At 40.7% G+C, this 18,242-nt stretch overlaps 3 non-coding genes across 3 annotated transcripts; all 3 read right to left on the bottom strand.

Moving 5' to 3' along the window:
- Window positions 1-4,735: 4,735 nt before the first annotated feature.
- trnae-uuc (transfer RNA glutamic acid (anticodon UUC)) lies at window positions 4,736-4,807 on the bottom strand. The gene has a single exon. It is a non-coding gene; the product is annotated as a tRNA-Glu (tRNA).
- A 1,867-nt stretch (window positions 4,808-6,674) lies between these two features.
- trnaw-cca (transfer RNA tryptophan (anticodon CCA)) lies at window positions 6,675-6,746 on the bottom strand. The gene has a single exon. It is a non-coding gene; the product is annotated as a tRNA-Trp (tRNA).
- A 7,713-nt stretch (window positions 6,747-14,459) lies between these two features.
- Window positions 14,460-14,531, bottom strand: trnaq-uug (transfer RNA glutamine (anticodon UUG)). Its single transcript has one exon. It is a non-coding gene; the product is annotated as a tRNA-Gln (tRNA).
- Window positions 14,532-18,242: the final 3,711 nt, after the last annotated feature.

Genomic DNA, 18,242 nt, shown 5'->3' with positions numbered 1-18,242 from the left:
CTAGCTACTACTGCTTACAGTAGCATAACGTTATAAGCTTGTTCTTAACTAGCAAAGTACACAACAATATGACATTGCGGTCAAACAAATACATCAATTACATGAACTTTTGACAAGTTTAATTCATGAGATGTGGTGCCAGTAATAACTTACTTTATTTTCCGTGGAAAAATACCGAGATGAGTCGTCTTCTCTTGCGATTGCGGCAAAGCTGCCATTGAAGCCGAAAATGCGTTTTGATTGGTAGGAAATGGAGATGGGCGTTGCCAAGAGGAGGCGCTTTTTTGATTGGCAAGAAATGGATATGAAGTCTCTCATGATTGGCAAAAAATGGAAGGGAGCTTTGGGTTTGATTGGTAAGAAAAGGAGATGAGAAAGTGGACAAATACGTTCTGGGTAGCGCCACTCTGCTCTGCTTTACATGTCCTGGGACTGGAATATCTTCAATTCACATTTTGAAGGAAGGACCAAGGTTCCAACAGTTTACGGGTTGTAAAGTTAAACATTTAGTAGACCTTGCAACTATCTTTTATGTGAGCTTCCTGATTAATCACACAATGATTATTCACATGTAACACTTGTTATTGGCTGTTAAAAAAAGGGCATTGTGAGTACAGATATAAACATCAGTAAGGAGTCTACCAAGTTGCCTCTTATCATTTTAGTTTGGACACCCAGTGAGGCTTACCGTGATGGTTTGGACTGGTAATTTCTTGTTGCATCACCCTTTCTGATTGTCAGATGGGAAATAGACTGACAATTGGGTCAATATTGTGCAATTATCTTCAAAATGTCCAACTGTGTCCACAATTACACCTGCCAGATGGGAAATAAACTGATAACTGTCTTATGTGACAAATATTGTCGTACAATGCCCACATTGAGTCCAGATGTGTTGGTTCCTGATCCATGCTAAACCCCAAAAGATCAGAACTATGCCAAGGGCACCTGGATTTGGTAAAAGGTTCTCCGCAGAGGTTTTGTCTTTAATCCAAGAGACTTCTTTAGTGTTTTTTTTTTACACAGAAAAGGTTGGACAGTGCCCACTCCCCCACCCATATCTGACAATTGAAAGCTGTGGGGAAAGGGGGGTTCCAAAGCTAATAGACCATCAACAAGCAGTTCTGATGCACTATACTGGCCCATTCAGGATGAGCACTGTTTACTCTGACTGCAGCAACACAAGTTCAAATTTCAGTGATACCTAATTTTTATGGTGATTACGAGACTGAATGCAAAGTGTGTATCCCCCATGTAACTCAAAGCCTATCACTTCCAGTCAATACTGTCAAATTTGGAGCTCCTCCAATTACATTAACGACCAGGTGACTCCTCAACATGACCCCACCAACGTACTGTTTACAGTCTAAATTACCAAGGACAATAACCCTGTTAGCTTACTTTAAACTAGATGTGAAAAGTTGATCTTTTTCACCGGTGCTGTGGCTTAAAAACCAGGTTCTACTGAGATTTGAACTCAGATCACTGGATTCAGAGTCCAGAGTGCTAACCATTACACCACGGAACCTTTACACTTCCTAAAAAGGTTTTCTATGCAGTTTATTTCATAATATCCACATGTGTGACATTAAAGGCACACAAAAATAACAACAAAGATGAAAAAGCAACAATCACTGGCCAACTTAAGTCTATTTCCAGTCTGTTGATGTCTAACAAAGTGTCTGTTGCTGCAAGTGTCTGACGTGAAATGTCTCCACCTGCTGAAGAGTAAACTTAATGGCATGTCAAGTTTATTTCGTCCATAAAAATGGAAACTACAGTGCTCATACCCGCCGTAACACCCATAAAAACCAGAGTATAATACAACAAATATACTACAGTGCAAGTACATAAATATGGTAAAATAGAAACTGTAAAAAATGTACTTTTAAAGTGCTTGTTTTGCTGTCTGATAGTCTGAGGTATAAAAGACAGAGCTGACCGCTTAGTTTGTGTCACAGGACGTCTTAGTCTACCACTACGTTCTATAACCCTACCAGTCAGATTACAACAGGAGGTAATATCTGTTGCAGCTCTTTTAAAGACTCTACCATAATACCTGCTGGAGATGCCAGGTCCTCATACATGTAAAGCATGAGCTCTACCACTGAGCTACATCTCCTGAAGATTTTCAGATTTGTATTACTTTTTTCGAGATAGACATAGACTTATCTTTATTAATCCTTTTGGGATGACTCCCGCAAGGAAATTGAAATATCACTGAATAAAAGAAGAAACCTGGGTAAAACTTGTAATGTCAATGTTGTATATGGCTTCAAAACCTGTAAATGCAACTGTGGTGGCTGGAAGTCAAACCTGGGAAAAATGCTTGCACTGCTACGATATAAATCATAGTCAAAAAGTAACACACCTGTTGCCTTTCTGCTGGACAATACAACGTTCACTGCAAATTTTGTAACTCAGACTGAAAATAAATGCTAAGAAATACATTAATGTAGACAGGTGGCTTCCTGTACCTATGATTATCTCATAGGTACAGGAAGCCACCTGTTCATGAAGGCACATCTGCGGTTGTTTATACTGTAATGAGTCATTGGTTTGCTACCACCCTTAAAGATTGCCTTTCGTTGTCTCAATCTCAGAAATAACCACATTCCATTCATGTGTATTGCCAGTATTCAACCACCTGAAAGTCACTGTATTTCCAGCATCAGTTGTGTTTTTAAAACACCTGCCCCGTGTGAGGGTTGAACTCACGACCTTCACATTATGAGACTGACGCGCTGCCTACTGCGCCAACGAGGCTACGCACGCACTTACAGTGGTTGGGAAAATCTCATAAAAACTAACAATTTGGTCTTCAATCTTAATAAAAGCAATGTATGTGGAGACCTATGTACTCCACATACATTGCCGAACTTTGCGTAGGAATCGGCGTACGCCCGTCCTACGCCAGTTTTAGGTCGTATACACGTTTCAGAAATGAGGTTCAATGTGAGCACAATAAAGATTTCTTGAAGAAAGGTTTGTACTTTAAAGTTCTAGTTTTTTTCCAACTCTTCTGGTCACACTTGGTACTATTTCACATCTTTTGTCTGTAGTTCTCTATTCTTTCAGGGCTTAACTCTGTCCCCCCCGCCTCTTTTTTTGTTTCTTGTTATGTCTTGGAAAGAAGTATTATGCTTTTGGGTCGTCTGTCCATCCGTCAGGCCAAAGAAACAGATACCAGCATGTAACTTTGCAAATCAGTGGCTCACCATGGCCGCCATCAAAGATGCCATTTGGACCTCCAGAAACTTTCTGGTAAGAAAGCACATGCAGATCCCATTCCCTCAAAACGTGAATCACAGATTTTCCAGCACCTGGACTTGATCAGACTGGGAATATGCCAAAGAGATGTTCACAAGTTCAGCCGAGGTAAATACTCGGCCCACATTCACACAGACCTAAAACTACTCATTTAATGCTGGTTACCATTTTCTAAAATAAACAATGTCAGAGCAAAATTGCAACGAGTGAAGTGTGTTGATAACATTTTTTAACAAGGTATTGGCTCATTATTGCTTCAGTAGACTCCTTCAAGATTCTTCGAGGTAAGCAGGAAGCTCACATAAATGATAGTTGCAAGGTCTACCAAATGTTTAACTTTGCAACCCGAAAACTGTCCCTCAAAATGTGAATCTCAGAATTTTCCTTCCCCTGAACATAAACAGCAGAGCAGAGTGGCGCAGTGGAAGCGTGCCGGGCCCGTAACCCAGAGGTCGATGGATCAAAACTATCTTCTGCTAATCCCTATGCTTTGTTTCAGCATCAAGTCTATTTCCAGTTTGTTGATGTCTGGCAAAGCATCTGTTGCTGCAAGTGTCTTGAGTGAATTGTCTCTAGCTGCTGAAGAGTCAACTTTATGGCATGTCAAGTTTAAAATGGAAACTGCATTGCTGAAACCTGTCGTAACACCCATTAAACTGGAACATAATGCATTTAATATTTATACAAATATTTATTTTGCACATTTACGTAGGTGAAACGATTCCTCACAGTGGTGCAGGAGGCCAGGGTGATGCCATCCAGAGTAACTATCTCTTTGGATAGTGCGTCACGGAGGTGCTTGGGCCCCAGAGCAATACCTTCAGTTTTATCTGAGTTTAACATTAGAAAATTACAGGTTGTTTGTCTCTACAACTCTCAATAAGTTATTTACACTGCTGAAAAGCATGTCACAATTTTAAATTACCTTCACTGCTAAAAGCATAATAAATAAAATGTAAAATATTTCTATAAAATGAAATAGTGTAATTTTATAGAGATGTTTTATTTTTCCATCTTATTTCTATGCTTCTATAACATGAACTAACAATTTTATTCACCTACAGTAGCACTACTGCTGTTGTTTTACAGCAGACTACAGCAAATTCAAAAAATACAGTAAATAAATGTAAATGAAATGTTCCTACCCATAATTCAATTTCAATTTTTATTTATAGTATCAATTCATAACAAGAGTTATCTCAAGACACTTTACAGATAGACCACACTCCAGAATTTACAAGGACCCAACAGTTCTAGTAGTTTCCTCCAGAGCAAGCAACAGTGCGACAATGCAATGCATATTACAGTAATGAACCGGAAAAGAAAGTTATCGTATTTTACGGTAAGTAACTGTAGAAATTACAGTAAAGTCTAACCGTGTTGGGTACGTAACTACAGCTCTAATTTAGGACCAATGTTGACATCGTACAGATCTTTCAGCAGACCTTCACCGGCTAAATACCAATTCCCATACCGGGAGTTGAACCCGGGCCACCTGGGTGAAAACCAGGAATCCTAACCGCTAGACCATATGGGACTGAGTCCACATTAATAACAGGGATTTAATGAATCAATTCATAGTCTGGCTGGAAACAGGGCTTCTCTTGAATGTGAACAAAGACAGTCAGGATTCAGGTTTTCCCAGCCACCCTGTCTAGTTATAGTTTTATAATGTTTAATTATAGAGACGCATATCATGTCTAGTTATTAGCATTATATGGTTTTTGACACATGCATATCAGGGCATAGGGTAAGTATGTAACTACAGCTCTGATTTAATAAAGGACCAATGACACAGATCTTACTGATCTTGCCGCAGACCTTCACCGGTTAAATACCGCTTCCCATACCGGGAGTTGACAGGTCTCACAGGCCTTCTCTTGAACGTAAATGAAGAAGCTTCTTAAGTAAGTTATATCTTGAAGCTTTTGAGTGTTCTTTAGGTTTTTATCTGCTTTAACTATTACCGGACAGCGGGGGCACAGAGCAGAGCAGAGAGGCCGTTAGGGAGGAATTCTCCTCCGTGTTCAGCTCTTTTTGAACTGGCGGTAAAAAACTTAACGGCGGAACTTTATGACAAATAGAAATGTTGACAGGTTGATTTCTGTTAATAACAAACACAACTATAGTCAATAGAAAAAGAAAATATATATATGAAAAGCAGTCTTGGTTCATCTTTCCACTGTTAAATGCACCTCTCCATATTTCCTGACATTTCCCCCCCCCCCCCATTGTTTTGCTTTGGTTCCACTTTTGTGCGCTCCCCGGGTCATTGGGGCCAACTTGCATGGGGGGGGGGGGTTTGGACCCGTCATAACTGTTGGCAGTTCTAGTTATTCCTGACTTGTATTTCGGTTAACCCTCTGGGGCCTGAGGTTATTTTCAGAGACAGGATATTAGCAGCATTTCTTTTCCTCTGAGAGATGTCCCTAAGATTGAGTAATCAAAAACAAAATGGTGTCTTACAAACAATAAGTGTTGCTAGGTTACAACCCTGTCTATTTATTTTCATCTAGCAAGCTAAGATAACTCGAGCAGACAGTGTTGAATAAGTTTAATAAACAACTTTGATTTGATTCTTTGATACTTGTTGGCACATTGGTAATTACAGATAATGATTTTCATTTTCATTGAAAGATTTTTTACAGATAATTTTTAAAATCTGCTTATACACATATCAGTAAACTAGCACATTTATCGGAACATTTGTATTCTTCATTTTATTGTTTATTGATAAATTTACTTGATTAAAATCTACTAACCAGGAGAGAAGGAGGGGGGGGGGTATATCATTTTTTACCCTGATCCCAGTCCTAATATTCAGAAACAGAGTTGGATCTGATACATATATTTACCTAAGTGTTAAATGATGAAAAATATGCAGAAAGCACCTACAATGGAATTTGATATTAGTACTGATGCGTTATGCGGAAACTTAATGGGTTAATTTAATGAAGCTGAATTTGAACAACTTAATAGATGTTTTATAATCTCTTTAACAGTTATTTTTATTTTAGAAACTTAACATTTGTTTATGTAAATTCTGAAAAGCATAGAATTTGTCAAAGTAGCATGAAATAGGGCTGTTGGTGAGTTTGCAGGTGCACTGAACATTTCCATGGTAACAGGGAGTTCCACCAATCAGATTTGTCACTGTACAAAATAGAATGTTGGCACATCAAAGGAATGCTTTTGATCCTTTAATGCGGAGCAAAGGTGCTTACAATGTTCCATCTACACCATTTAATGCATATACACATCATCTGTCTTATTGATTAAAATAATTTAATGATCCTCAGTGGGGAAATTACAATTTACACTCAGTTACTAATCACACACAGGGCTGAAATACACACACGCAGGACCTATTCATGGACACGTGAGAGAACTGCAGTAAGGACATTTGACCCCGACGTGATTTGAACACACAACCTTCTGATCTGGAGTCAGACGCGCTACCATTGCTCCACGAGGTCTGCTGATTAACGCATGTACACATCAACTTTCTTTTTGATTAATGCATATCTGTTCTTTTTAAGGCATATACACATATGCATATATGCCTATACGTTATATGCCTATACGTTCTTTTTGAGTAATACATACACACATCATCTTTCTTTTTGATTAATATAATTTAATCAATAATATTTATGAATCCCCAGTGGGGAAATTACAATTTAGACTCTGTGTACATTTTGTTAGCAATCACAAACAGACCTGAAATACACACACACACGCTAAGGATCTATTCAAGCACTAATGGAGAGATGTCAGAGTGAGTGGGCTACCAGCTGGACCAGCGCCTTAAGCGGTTGGGGGGGGGGGGGTATCTGGCAGTTCCCAGGATGTGAAGTGGCATCCAACCACACTCTGTAATTTGGTCCGCATGGGGACTTGAACTGGCGACCCTCCGGTTCCCAACGCAGCTCCCTACATGTGCCAACATTCTATTTTTTACAGTGACATATCTGATTGTAACGGCAAATGTCAGGAAATATGGAGAGGTGCATTAAGACATCTTTTAAAGCAGATGGACTTTTCCTTAAAGGAGAATTCCAGTCAATTTCAACACGTAGCTCTGTAGTTTGTACATTAGGAGGTCTGTCAGTGGAGAGAGAAATGAAACCAGTCGGTGGTGTCTACCCCGTGTTATCCTCCTGCTAGAGTTAGCACCCAACAGGCTTAAACAGGGACAGTTAGTTTAAACCTGTTTTTATCACTCCAAATCCCCTTTGTGAAAACAAGGACGAGGAGTGAAACACTGACACACACACACACACACAGTTTATATTGTCATGTTGCCAATGTTTGCACACACATGCATGCACGCACACACATACACACAGTTTATATTGTCATGTTGCCAATGTTCACACACACATGCATGCACGCACACACAGAAACACAGCTAAGGAAATGCACTTAGTTCCATTCCATCAATGTTTTTATTTAAAAATCCAATCCAAACCCAACAAGAGAACTGACAGCAGAACTAGAACATTGACAGAGTTCCAGTACATTTCCATCCAACCCTTTGGAGAGGTAAGTCCCACTTTACAGCAGAGCTAAAACTACTTTTACTGAACTGTTTCTGTTTAGTAGAGCTGGATTGTGATGGGGAAGGAGTACATTCACTTCTCTCACATATTTCTGTCAAATGAATAACTTTTTTATCAGTTATGTTCCAACTAGCAGTACAGTAAGACGTGCTGTGACCAGGAGATGCAAATACACTTTTTCTTTGGGCTCTGTACCAAATTTGGTGAAGTTTGGCCCTTAGGGGGCGCTATCATCACCGTTTATTGGTTTTCTATAAAAAGTCAATGCATTTCAGTGGGAGAATTGCAACATGTCTGCCACAGTAAATGCTATAAACATGAAACCTGTGATCATTGTTTGTCATGCCTCTCTAAGGCAGTTATGACCATAGACATATAAAGAGCAGACGCCGCATCGACCGCTACTGCCTACTGGCGCTGATGAGCCGTGGGGCGGCCATCTTGGATCGGTCACCAGCTCCACTCAGTGGAACGTGTTTGGCAGGTGCAATGAGGTGTCAGCGCATTTAATATATCATACCTCACTGAATACAGAACTGATTTTTACGCGTTCTTTTGCTGAAAATGTAGCTATGATACAAGACACATGGTTAGGCGTATTTAATATTCATAGTGGGCTTAACAGTAATAGAATATTCTGATATGATATAAAGTCACCTGACGTCCGAGAAAAAAACTGAGAACATAATCCCCGAAAATGGATAAACGCAGCCACACTTCCAGTTTGACTATCAATCTGATTGAAAAACCTAATGTTGTGTCTTTAAAAACAGAACAGGGACAGAGGTAGTTTTTTATGTGATGTAGGCTATGATTGGTATTATGCAAATCACACACTATAAATATGGTAGAGAAGCAGAAACAGATAGTGGCAGTAAAGTCAGATATTTTAATAAGTTGAAGAAAAAATATGATCATATTATTATTAGAGTCTACTTGAAGCTTTTTATATATTTCTCTCTCTCACTCACACACACTGTACTATAACAATAGGTTTATTTCAAATGACAGTCATATTGGAGCGGTTGGGGGGTACATTGCCTTGCTTTAGAGCACCAGGCAGTGCCAGAAGATAAAGTGGCTTCTCTCCAGCCACCAATACACACTTTGGTCCACATGGGGACTTAAACCAGCAACCCTCTGGTTCCCAACCGAATGAGTTACTGTCACCCCTAAACATTTGACCCTAAAATGCTTTGAACACGCAACCTCCTGAATGGGAGTCAGACGTGCTGCCGTTATGCCATGAGGACACAGACTAATACATCAACACATCAACTTTCTTTTTAAATAATGCATATATATATATATATATATTGATCAACTTTCTTTTAGATTAATGCTTCCGACTTTGTCCCTGAAATATTCAGACTTTTTTCCTGAAAAATTCAGACTTTGTCCCTGAAATATATATGCGCACTTTAATGTGTTTCCGACAGGTAGGCCTACTCCTTTCACCTGTAGTCTGCCAGCTGAGTGTTTATCTCTGTAGCTTCATATGCATGGCCTGCCAACACTCTTGAAGCCCCCTAGACATAACAACAGTTTTTCCAGATCATGCCCTGACATTGAAGTGTAGTCATGATATCTCTTTCACAGTATTGCACATAAACCTGGTTTTGAATCAATAAAGACATGGAAATATCCCTTTTTACAATATAGGACTTTCATGGGATGACTTCCTTTTTTCAAAACCTGAACCCTATTTTCCTCTGTTTTTGTGTCTAAGTGACTGATAGATAACAATCTTTGACATTGGTGTAGTATTAAGCGAGATCGCTGCAGTCGGCAGCGGCGAAACAAGCTGACAAAATGTCCAGCTTGTATATACCTTCACAAAAGTGCTTGTTTTGCCTCTGACAGGCTCAGATTAATATTCACTTGCACAATATACACTTCATTCAAAGTCGACAGAAACAAAATAAAACTATAAAAAGCCATTTTGGGTCGTCTTTTCACTTTTCCAACCATCACAACTCTAGTTTTGGTTGAAATAAACCCATAGTTACCCATATACATGTGAAAATATGTTTGCTCTATACACGTTAATAATAATAATAATAATAATAACTTTGACTTATATAGCGCCTTTCACAAACCCAAGGACGCTTAACAATCGGGGGGGGGGGGGGGGGGGGTAATCTAATTTACACATTTATAGTGTGATGTGTATATTCTCATAATTTTTTACAATATATTTTTTTTCATCCCTCAAAATAAAAATAAAAATAAAATGAGATAAGTCTTAAAACTGGAATTGTCTACGGTATATGACATCACAGCATTCTCTAACACATCAAAAGAACTAATGGCCAATCAGCTGTGAGTTCACGATGACCTCATGAGTGAGGTCACAAAACGTCCATAGAGGACCTTATAAGTACAAGCCATGTTGAGTCTTTAAGTTCAGCGGCTTCGGCAGAGACTAGGCACTGCAAAAGCAGTTTGTCTTTGGAGGCCTCGCTTCCAGAAGGCAGGGACCTGGCGCTGCGAAAGCAGTTGGTCGTTGAAGCCTCCTTGCCTTAAGCCTCTGACCTCCAGTCAGCCAGAGCAGAGGGCCTGACTGGCTCCGCCGAGGAACAGAGCTACCAGCAGGGTAAGTGGTTAAGAAAGGTATTAGGGATCATGAATTTGCTTCAGCAAAGCTGAAAAAAAGTCTGAAAAAAAAGCCCATAGTGTGGTAAGTCTTCACCCACTGGCGGTCCAGGAGACTGACTTGGGCACCAGGGTCCAATAAACAGTCCACTGCGTAGCTGTGAATGTAACACCTTATTTACATTTCAATCCCACAAGCTGGAACACTTTTAATTTACTTCAGTATTTGTATTTGCTACCAGGCAATTACACACTTAACATGAAGACGTTCCTTTTGTTGTGTCTCTGATTTGGTGGGGTACTCCTTTCTGCTGCTTAGTGAGTGTGCATCGGCGGCTGGCTAGCCAGTGTTCTTTGTTTGCTCCTGTTTTAGGCATCCAACTGCTCTTTGACCTCCCTCTCCACATAAAAAGCAATGTACTGGTCCCCTTCTCAACACACTTGGGCAACCAAATTGCTTTGAAATTGCTTTGGCTTGGTGTGAGTGCACTGGCATGTTTGATCATGGGTCTTAGTGGCTGCGAGAGCTTCCACCATCTTTGTCAGAGCATCAACCTTAGCGCTCAGCTCCTCTACTGCTTTTTTAATTTTTTAATTTGTAGTCTGTGTGTTTCTCTGTGTCCTGCTCTGACTCAAGCTGAGTACTGTGAGCTTGAGTTACCTTTTTGCGGGCACAGTGTCCTAGCCTCCACTGTCTCTCACTTTCCTCACTAGATACTTTGTTGACTTGCCTTATCAGTGCTTCATCTGGAACAGTGTAATCAGACAGGAGTGGCTTGAGCTCATAGCAAATATTGCTTTACTTGGGGAGAAGGCCCTGATGAATGGTGCACAGGAAAACATTCTGCATCGTGCAGGGCTCATATTTAATATACTTGTTATCTTGTCTCGATAAAAAACATAACTTTCAGTTACTGCCGAATTTATATAGCACTTTTCTAGTCTTCACAATACGCTTTAACATAAGTCAAGAACCATTCACACACAGTGGACAAGTCTGCTGTACAAGGTGCCCCCCGCTCATCAGATCAACATCAGGTTCAGTGTCTTGCCAAGGACACTTTGACATGGGCCTGCAGGGCAAGGATTGAACGTGAACGCGTTGGACTACTTGTGACACTGGGCCTTGGCTCAAGCTGTGTTCAGCACGGGAGGAGAACTCCTGATCCATAATGGGAATATTTCCAAGCGATGGAGAGAGCACAACTCCTGGGCATGAAAAAAAACGTCACAAGGCGCCGCAGGAGGTGGAGAGTGTCAAGTCTGGCCACCTTAGAATTCTGTTATGCTCTTTGCAGACGATGTGATTCTGTTGGCTTTATCAGGCATTGATCTACAGCGCCACTGGGGTGACTCATGTGGGGGAAAGCAGGCCTTGGCTCAGGCTGTGTTCAGCATGGGAGGAGAACACCTGACCCTAAATGGGAAAATTGTCAAGCGATGGAAAAAGCATATCTACTGGACATGAAAAACACCTCACAAGGCGCAACAAGAGGTGGGAGAGTGTCAAGTCTGGGCACCTTATAATTCCCTTTCTGCTCCTTGAAGATTATATGGTTCTGTTGGCTTCATCAAGCGGTTATCTACAGTGCCCACATGGGGCAGATTGAAGTCCCATTTCAAGCAAATGGGACGAAAGTCAGCCCCTCCAAATCTGAAAGCGCAGGATTAATCCCCTCGGGTTGGGAGCCAGTTGCTGTCCCAAGTGAAGACGTTCTTGTATCTCAAAAGCTTATTTTAAACAGTGCAACTTGTTCCAACATAAAAACCACAATACTACTGAAACTTTGGATGGTCGCCTCCGCCTCTCACACGGAAGACTGGGGTTTTATTTCCCGATGGGGACATCTATCTAACAGCTGACATTGTTTCCCAAGGCAACATTGACACTACTACATCTGCCAGAGTAGTTTGGATACGAGGCCCAACCATAGCAAAAGATATTCATTTTTAAGAAAGTATTGTAGTGGATATACTCCAAGAAAGACAAAGGTTTTACAAAAGGATTGAGAATGATCCTGCTATCAAAGTTATGTTTTCAGTGACAATATAATCACCTACCTCAGGAAGCCTACTCTTAAATGTGGAGATGGTGTCTGCCTCCTGAACCCAAACGGGAACCTGGTTCCACAGGTGAGGAGCTTGATGGTTGAACACTCTGGCTCCCATTCTACTTTTGGAGACTTTAGGAACCACAAGTAACCCTGCCTTCTGAGAGTGCAGTGCTTTAGTGGGGTAATAAGGTAAAATGAGCTCTTTAAGATAAGATGGTGCTTGAACATGAAGAGCTTTGTAGGTGAGAAGAAGGATTTTAAATTCTACTCTGGATTTTACAGTAAGCCAATCCAGAGGAGCTATAACAGGAGAGATGTGATCTCTTTTCCTGGTTCCTGTCAGAACACGTGCTGCAGCATTCTGGATCAGCTGAAGAGTCTTTATGGACTTTTTCGAGCAGCCTGAAATTAAAAAATTGCAATAATACAGCATCCAGTAGCCAGTCTGCAGAAGAGGTATGAGTACCTGGCAGGTCTCTCCCTTCAGCAGTTTGAGAACGCCAGCCCACTCCTTCTCATTGGTGCTGATCATCCACATCTCACCCCCATAGAGCCAGTGAAGTTGGTCCACCAGGTAGACCACTCACCATTCGAACCAGACTGGGGGGGAACGCTTCAGGGCCCAGCACGGATCGTGGAGCAACAGCTACGGCCGCAACAGTACCTTCTGACGTCCACTGTTCCTTACAACATGGAGCTCTTCCAGATTGTTGAGAATCTCTTGCAGCTGGATGTGCTGCCACACAAAAATGAGAAAGTGGTAACCAGGTCAAGACAAGACCAGGAGGCAGTAAGTCTGCTTGAAGAGAAGACTACGCATGTGGAGGTGGACAGAATACTCCGCTATGCTGTAACAGTTTCCCTAATTTACCCGGCAAGGGAAAAGTACAACGCATAATAATTAAGGTTATGGGTGGATCTCTGATATCTATCGGCTATAATCTAGTCCTGCCTACTTTATTTACACAACCCCAGAATTCCCTCAACCCCACAAACACCCTAATTACCTCTAATTTAGCTCAATAAACACGCTAATAAAATAAAAGAAGACCATGGAATATAAGTGTAACTGCTTAACTGTGTAACTAATTAAACAGGATGCACCATCTTCGTCCCATCCCTTTCTGTGACGGTCCCCTGTTGGTGCGTGGCAGCCATATTTGATAAGAATGGCCAAGCAACCAAAGGAGCGAATGTGAAGTAGGTAAGGGAATGTACTGTTGAAAGTCGGTGTGCAAATGTGTGCTGATGACTGTGTAACCCTTGCAAGCGACTTATCTTATCAACCCCCCCCCCCCCCCCCAGCTACACCACACAACAAAAAGCGAAAAACAAAACAAAATCCCCAATATCGAACCTAAGCCTCCAGTGGAGACTGCGACCTGAACGCAGCACCTTGGACCGCTCAGCCATCCTGATTGAATGTGTAGTAGGATCTCTCACAGAAATAATAATATGGTAAGTCAACTATGTCATGATATAGTATGTTCTCAGTCATCCAGGTCATACTTATCAAAGGAAGGTTTCCCTATTGTCAGCCCAAATATTTGGGTGTTTATGGGGACACGGAAGAAAGTCACCAGTGTGGAAATGTGCTTGACAATGGCAATACATTGCGCGGGATGTGAAGACATCTTACTGACTCTGTACCCTAATGTGCAATGCAGGCTAAATCCTGTGGTGGGAATCAAGATCCACCAATGTTTCTGTCCAAAATGTCCACCTGTGTCCAGACATAACCCAACTAGATGGGAAATAGACTGACATTTGGGTCAAAATTGTGGAAATATTTTTAAAATGTTCATAAGTCTAAATTTGGAGCTCCTTTAAGTTAACATGAAGTACAGGTCCCAGCTCAACCAGCCACTACCAACATACTGTTTTCAGTCAAACAGCCAAGAATATTTTACCCGTTAGCCTAGATGTGGACAGTCTAGAGGTTGATTTTTTTATTTCACCAGTACTCTGGCTTAAAACCAGGTTCCACCGAGACTTGAACTCAGGTCACTGGATTCAAAGACCAGAGTGCTTACCATTACACCATGGAACCACTGTTGTGAAAGGCAACATTGGTTTGCCAGGCAGCTTCTTCCATAATATTAACACTTATGCTATTGAAGGCACACAACAATTACTGGCTAACTTAAGTCATTTAGTAAGCTAAGTGTTCACACAGGGTGTGGAACAAGGCAAGTCAAGAATAGGTTTTAAAGCTCTTGCCACAAACAATGAATACAGCAGTAGATAGGTCTACTGTGTACACATGGTAACTTTACATGGGTTGATAATGCAGATGCTCACAAAAGGTGCGGCTGTACTTTCAATTCAGTATCTTTGCGCAAATTAATATCCACTACAATGTAGAGAATAGCTGAGTTCAAGCTTCCCAATACCATGTCTCTGAAACTATTTACTTTTTATTATACTGAAACTATTATTTATTTATTAAAAAAACTATTAAAGAAGATAAGGATAAACAAGACATAGATAGGATGGCTGAGCGTTCCAAGGTGCTGCGTTCAGGTCGCAGTCTCCACTGGGGGCTTGGATTCAAATCCCATTTCTTACATGAATTGTTTACCTCTAGAGCTAGTTTCAGAGACATATCAACTGCTTGGAAGGAAGCTATGCTCACAACTATATCACCATTGCTGGACAATATAACATTCACTGCAAATCTAACAACACATCTGGTTATTGAGACTCAAACATAAATGCTCAGAGATGCATCGGTGGCTTCCAGTACCTATGAGATATTACAATATTGTCCACGAAGGAACATCTGCCATTTGTTATAAAGGGATGTGTGACCACCATTAAATTATGTGTTGTTTGTGTTGTGTGAAGGTACGGCGCAACCGCAGGGGAACGTTACAGTTGGTTGGTTCTCTTAACGTTTAGGGAACGTTATAACCGGAGGGAACGTTCCCTAAACGTTAGTTTTTGGTTTGGTTCGAACTAACCTTTAGTGAACCAAATACTAACGTTCCCTACGTTCTCTAAACGTTCCGTGTTAGGGGGGTACTTATCGCTGTCAAAAGGTACGTGTTATGTTTGACAATGATACTCAATACAGGAAACATGACAATGCATATTTTTTTTTTTTTATTCTTCAGTTTGTCTTTTTGTCGTTAATGGACACAAGTGAACAGTTCCTTTCTGCCTTTGACCGACACATTTCGGCTTGTTTTCCAGCCCCTGAGCATGACCAACAGAGTAGAGTGGCGCAGCAGAAGCATGCTGGGCCCATAACCCAGAGGTCAAAGAATCGAAACATCCTCTGCTAATTCCTATCCTTTGTACCAGCAGTAAATATATTTCCACTCTGTTGATATTTAACAAAGCATCTGTTGCTGCTAGTGTCTGAAGTGAAATGTCTCCGCCGCTGAAGAGTAAACTTAATAGTTTGTCAAGTTCATTTCATCCAAAAAATAGAAACTACAGTGCTCATACCTGCTGTAACACCCATTAAAACTGGCGCATAAAACAATAAATACATTACACTACAGTTAATAAATACTGTAAATAGAAACATGTACATTAAAATGCTTGTTGTGCTGTCTACCAGTCAGATTACCACAAGAGGTAATATGTTTTGCAGATCTTTTAAAGACTCTACCATAATACCTGCTGGAGATGCCAGGTCCTCATACATGTAAAGCATGCGCTCTACCACTGAGCTACATCCCCTGAAGATTTTCCGAGTTTTTTACTTTTTTCTGAGATAGACTTAGACTTATCTTTATTAATCCTTTTGGGAAGACTCCCGCAAGGAAATTGAAATATCACTGAATAAAAGAAGAAACCTGGGTAAAAGTGCAATGTTAATGTGAATATGGCTTCAAAACCTGTAAATGCAACTGAGGTGGCTGGAAATCAAAGTGGCAAAATGCTTGCACTGCCATGAATAATTCATAGTCAAAAAGTAACATATCTGTTGCCTTTCTGCTGGACAATACAACGTTTACTGCAAATCTTGTAACACAGACTGAAAATAAATGCTAAGAGATACATTGGTGGAGACGGGTGGCTTCCAGTACCTGAGATAACACAATAATGTTATTGAAGGCACATCTGCGGTTTGGTATATGAGTCATTGATGAATCAATGGTGTGCTACCACCTTAAAGAGTGCCTTTTGTTGTCTCAGTCTCAGAAATAACTACAGAATCAGTGTTCAACAACCTGTCATTTCCTTTTCACCATCAGTTCTGTTTTATTGTTTTTAACCACCTGCCCCACATGAGAGTGAACTCACAACCCTTGGATTATGAGACTGACGCGCTGCCTACTGTGCCAACAAAGCTATGAAAGCATCAACAATGGTTAGGAAAATTCTGAAATACTAACAATTGGTCTTTAATCTCAATAAAACAATGTAGGTGGAAACCTATGTACTCACACAAAGGCTAAGATCAACACTAGATGCTTTGTCATGACCCCATGAAAGATCAGGACATAAGACCGTGTGCAAAGGTTGAAGGAAATGCGAAAATAGGACCACAACCAAAGAAATGATAATTCAATGATGGTGGTAGTCAGTTTAGTCAATGGTGAATGTGTATGCATGGATGAGTGTGAGGTATGGTGTCAGCGATTTATGCTGGACAGTGTAAAACTAACAAAGATGAGCGGGAGAGGTGCTGGACTGAGAGACCTCTAGGGCAATCACAGATGCACAACCAATAATAAAACACTACTGAGTGAATGCGTTCAGAAAATGAAGAACATTGTTCAGAAAGCTTAATGAAGCTTCATTTGACCATAACTATTAACCACCTGACCCTGGTAAAAGGATGAGGTACTCATGCATAGCTAGCCAGTGATTTATCTACTGTAAACTCTGTCTCCCCACCTCTTTTTTTTATTCTTGTTACGTCTCGCCAAAGAATATTATGCTTTTGGGTCATCCGTCCATCTCTACATCCGAAATTCTTTATTGATCCCCGAAGGGAAAATCTGCAATAGAGTGATACTTTGAGCCAGATTTGAACCAGCAACTAAGGATTTCAGCTTTATATATCTACAGTCCTCCGCGCTACCAACTGAGCTATCGAAGGGAGATAATATATATATTTCCACATCCCATTCTTGTGAATGTGATAACACAGGACCCCTGGAGGGAATTTCTTCAGATTTTGCAAAAACTATCACATGAACTCGCAGATCAATTGACGAGTATCCCCCCAGAAAAGAGATTTTAGAGCTGGAATGAGCCTGGAACGTTCATTCAGAGATGAGGGAAAAGCAAGTCAAGAACGGTTTGAAGGACTTGCCCAAGACAGTGAACACAGCAGTAGATATGTCTACTGGTACAAACACATGGTAACTTTACATGTGTTCACAAAGAAGATGCTCACAAATCTCTGTATTGCCATTGAGTTCTTGCTCACATTCATGCTCTCTAAATACAAAAGAATTGCTTAGTTCTTTATTCCCAATATCATGTCTCAGACATTTGTTCCAGATTAAAACATTAGCTGTCAGAAGTGGGATTTGAACCACGCCTCCAGTGGAGACTGCAACCTGAACGCAGCGCTTGGACCGCTCGCCATCCTGACTGACCCAAAGACTTCCAGTAGGACCTGTCTCAAACATTATAATATAGTAACTTAAACATGTCATGATATAATAGTTCTCAGTTATCCATGTCATAGTTAACAAGGGAAGGTTTCTCAAACTGTCAGCCCAAATATAGGGAGACATGGAGACATGGAAGCAAGTACCCGGGTGGCAATGTGCTTGACAATGGCAATACATTG

The sequence above is a fragment of the Etheostoma spectabile genome, unplaced genomic scaffold, assembly GCF_008692095.1.
Source record: "Etheostoma spectabile isolate EspeVRDwgs_2016 unplaced genomic scaffold, UIUC_Espe_1.0 scaffold00002911, whole genome shotgun sequence".
Classification (NCBI taxonomy): domain Eukaryota; kingdom Metazoa; phylum Chordata; class Actinopteri; order Perciformes; family Percidae; genus Etheostoma; species Etheostoma spectabile.
This window is presented reverse-complemented; position numbering and strand designations above follow the sequence as displayed.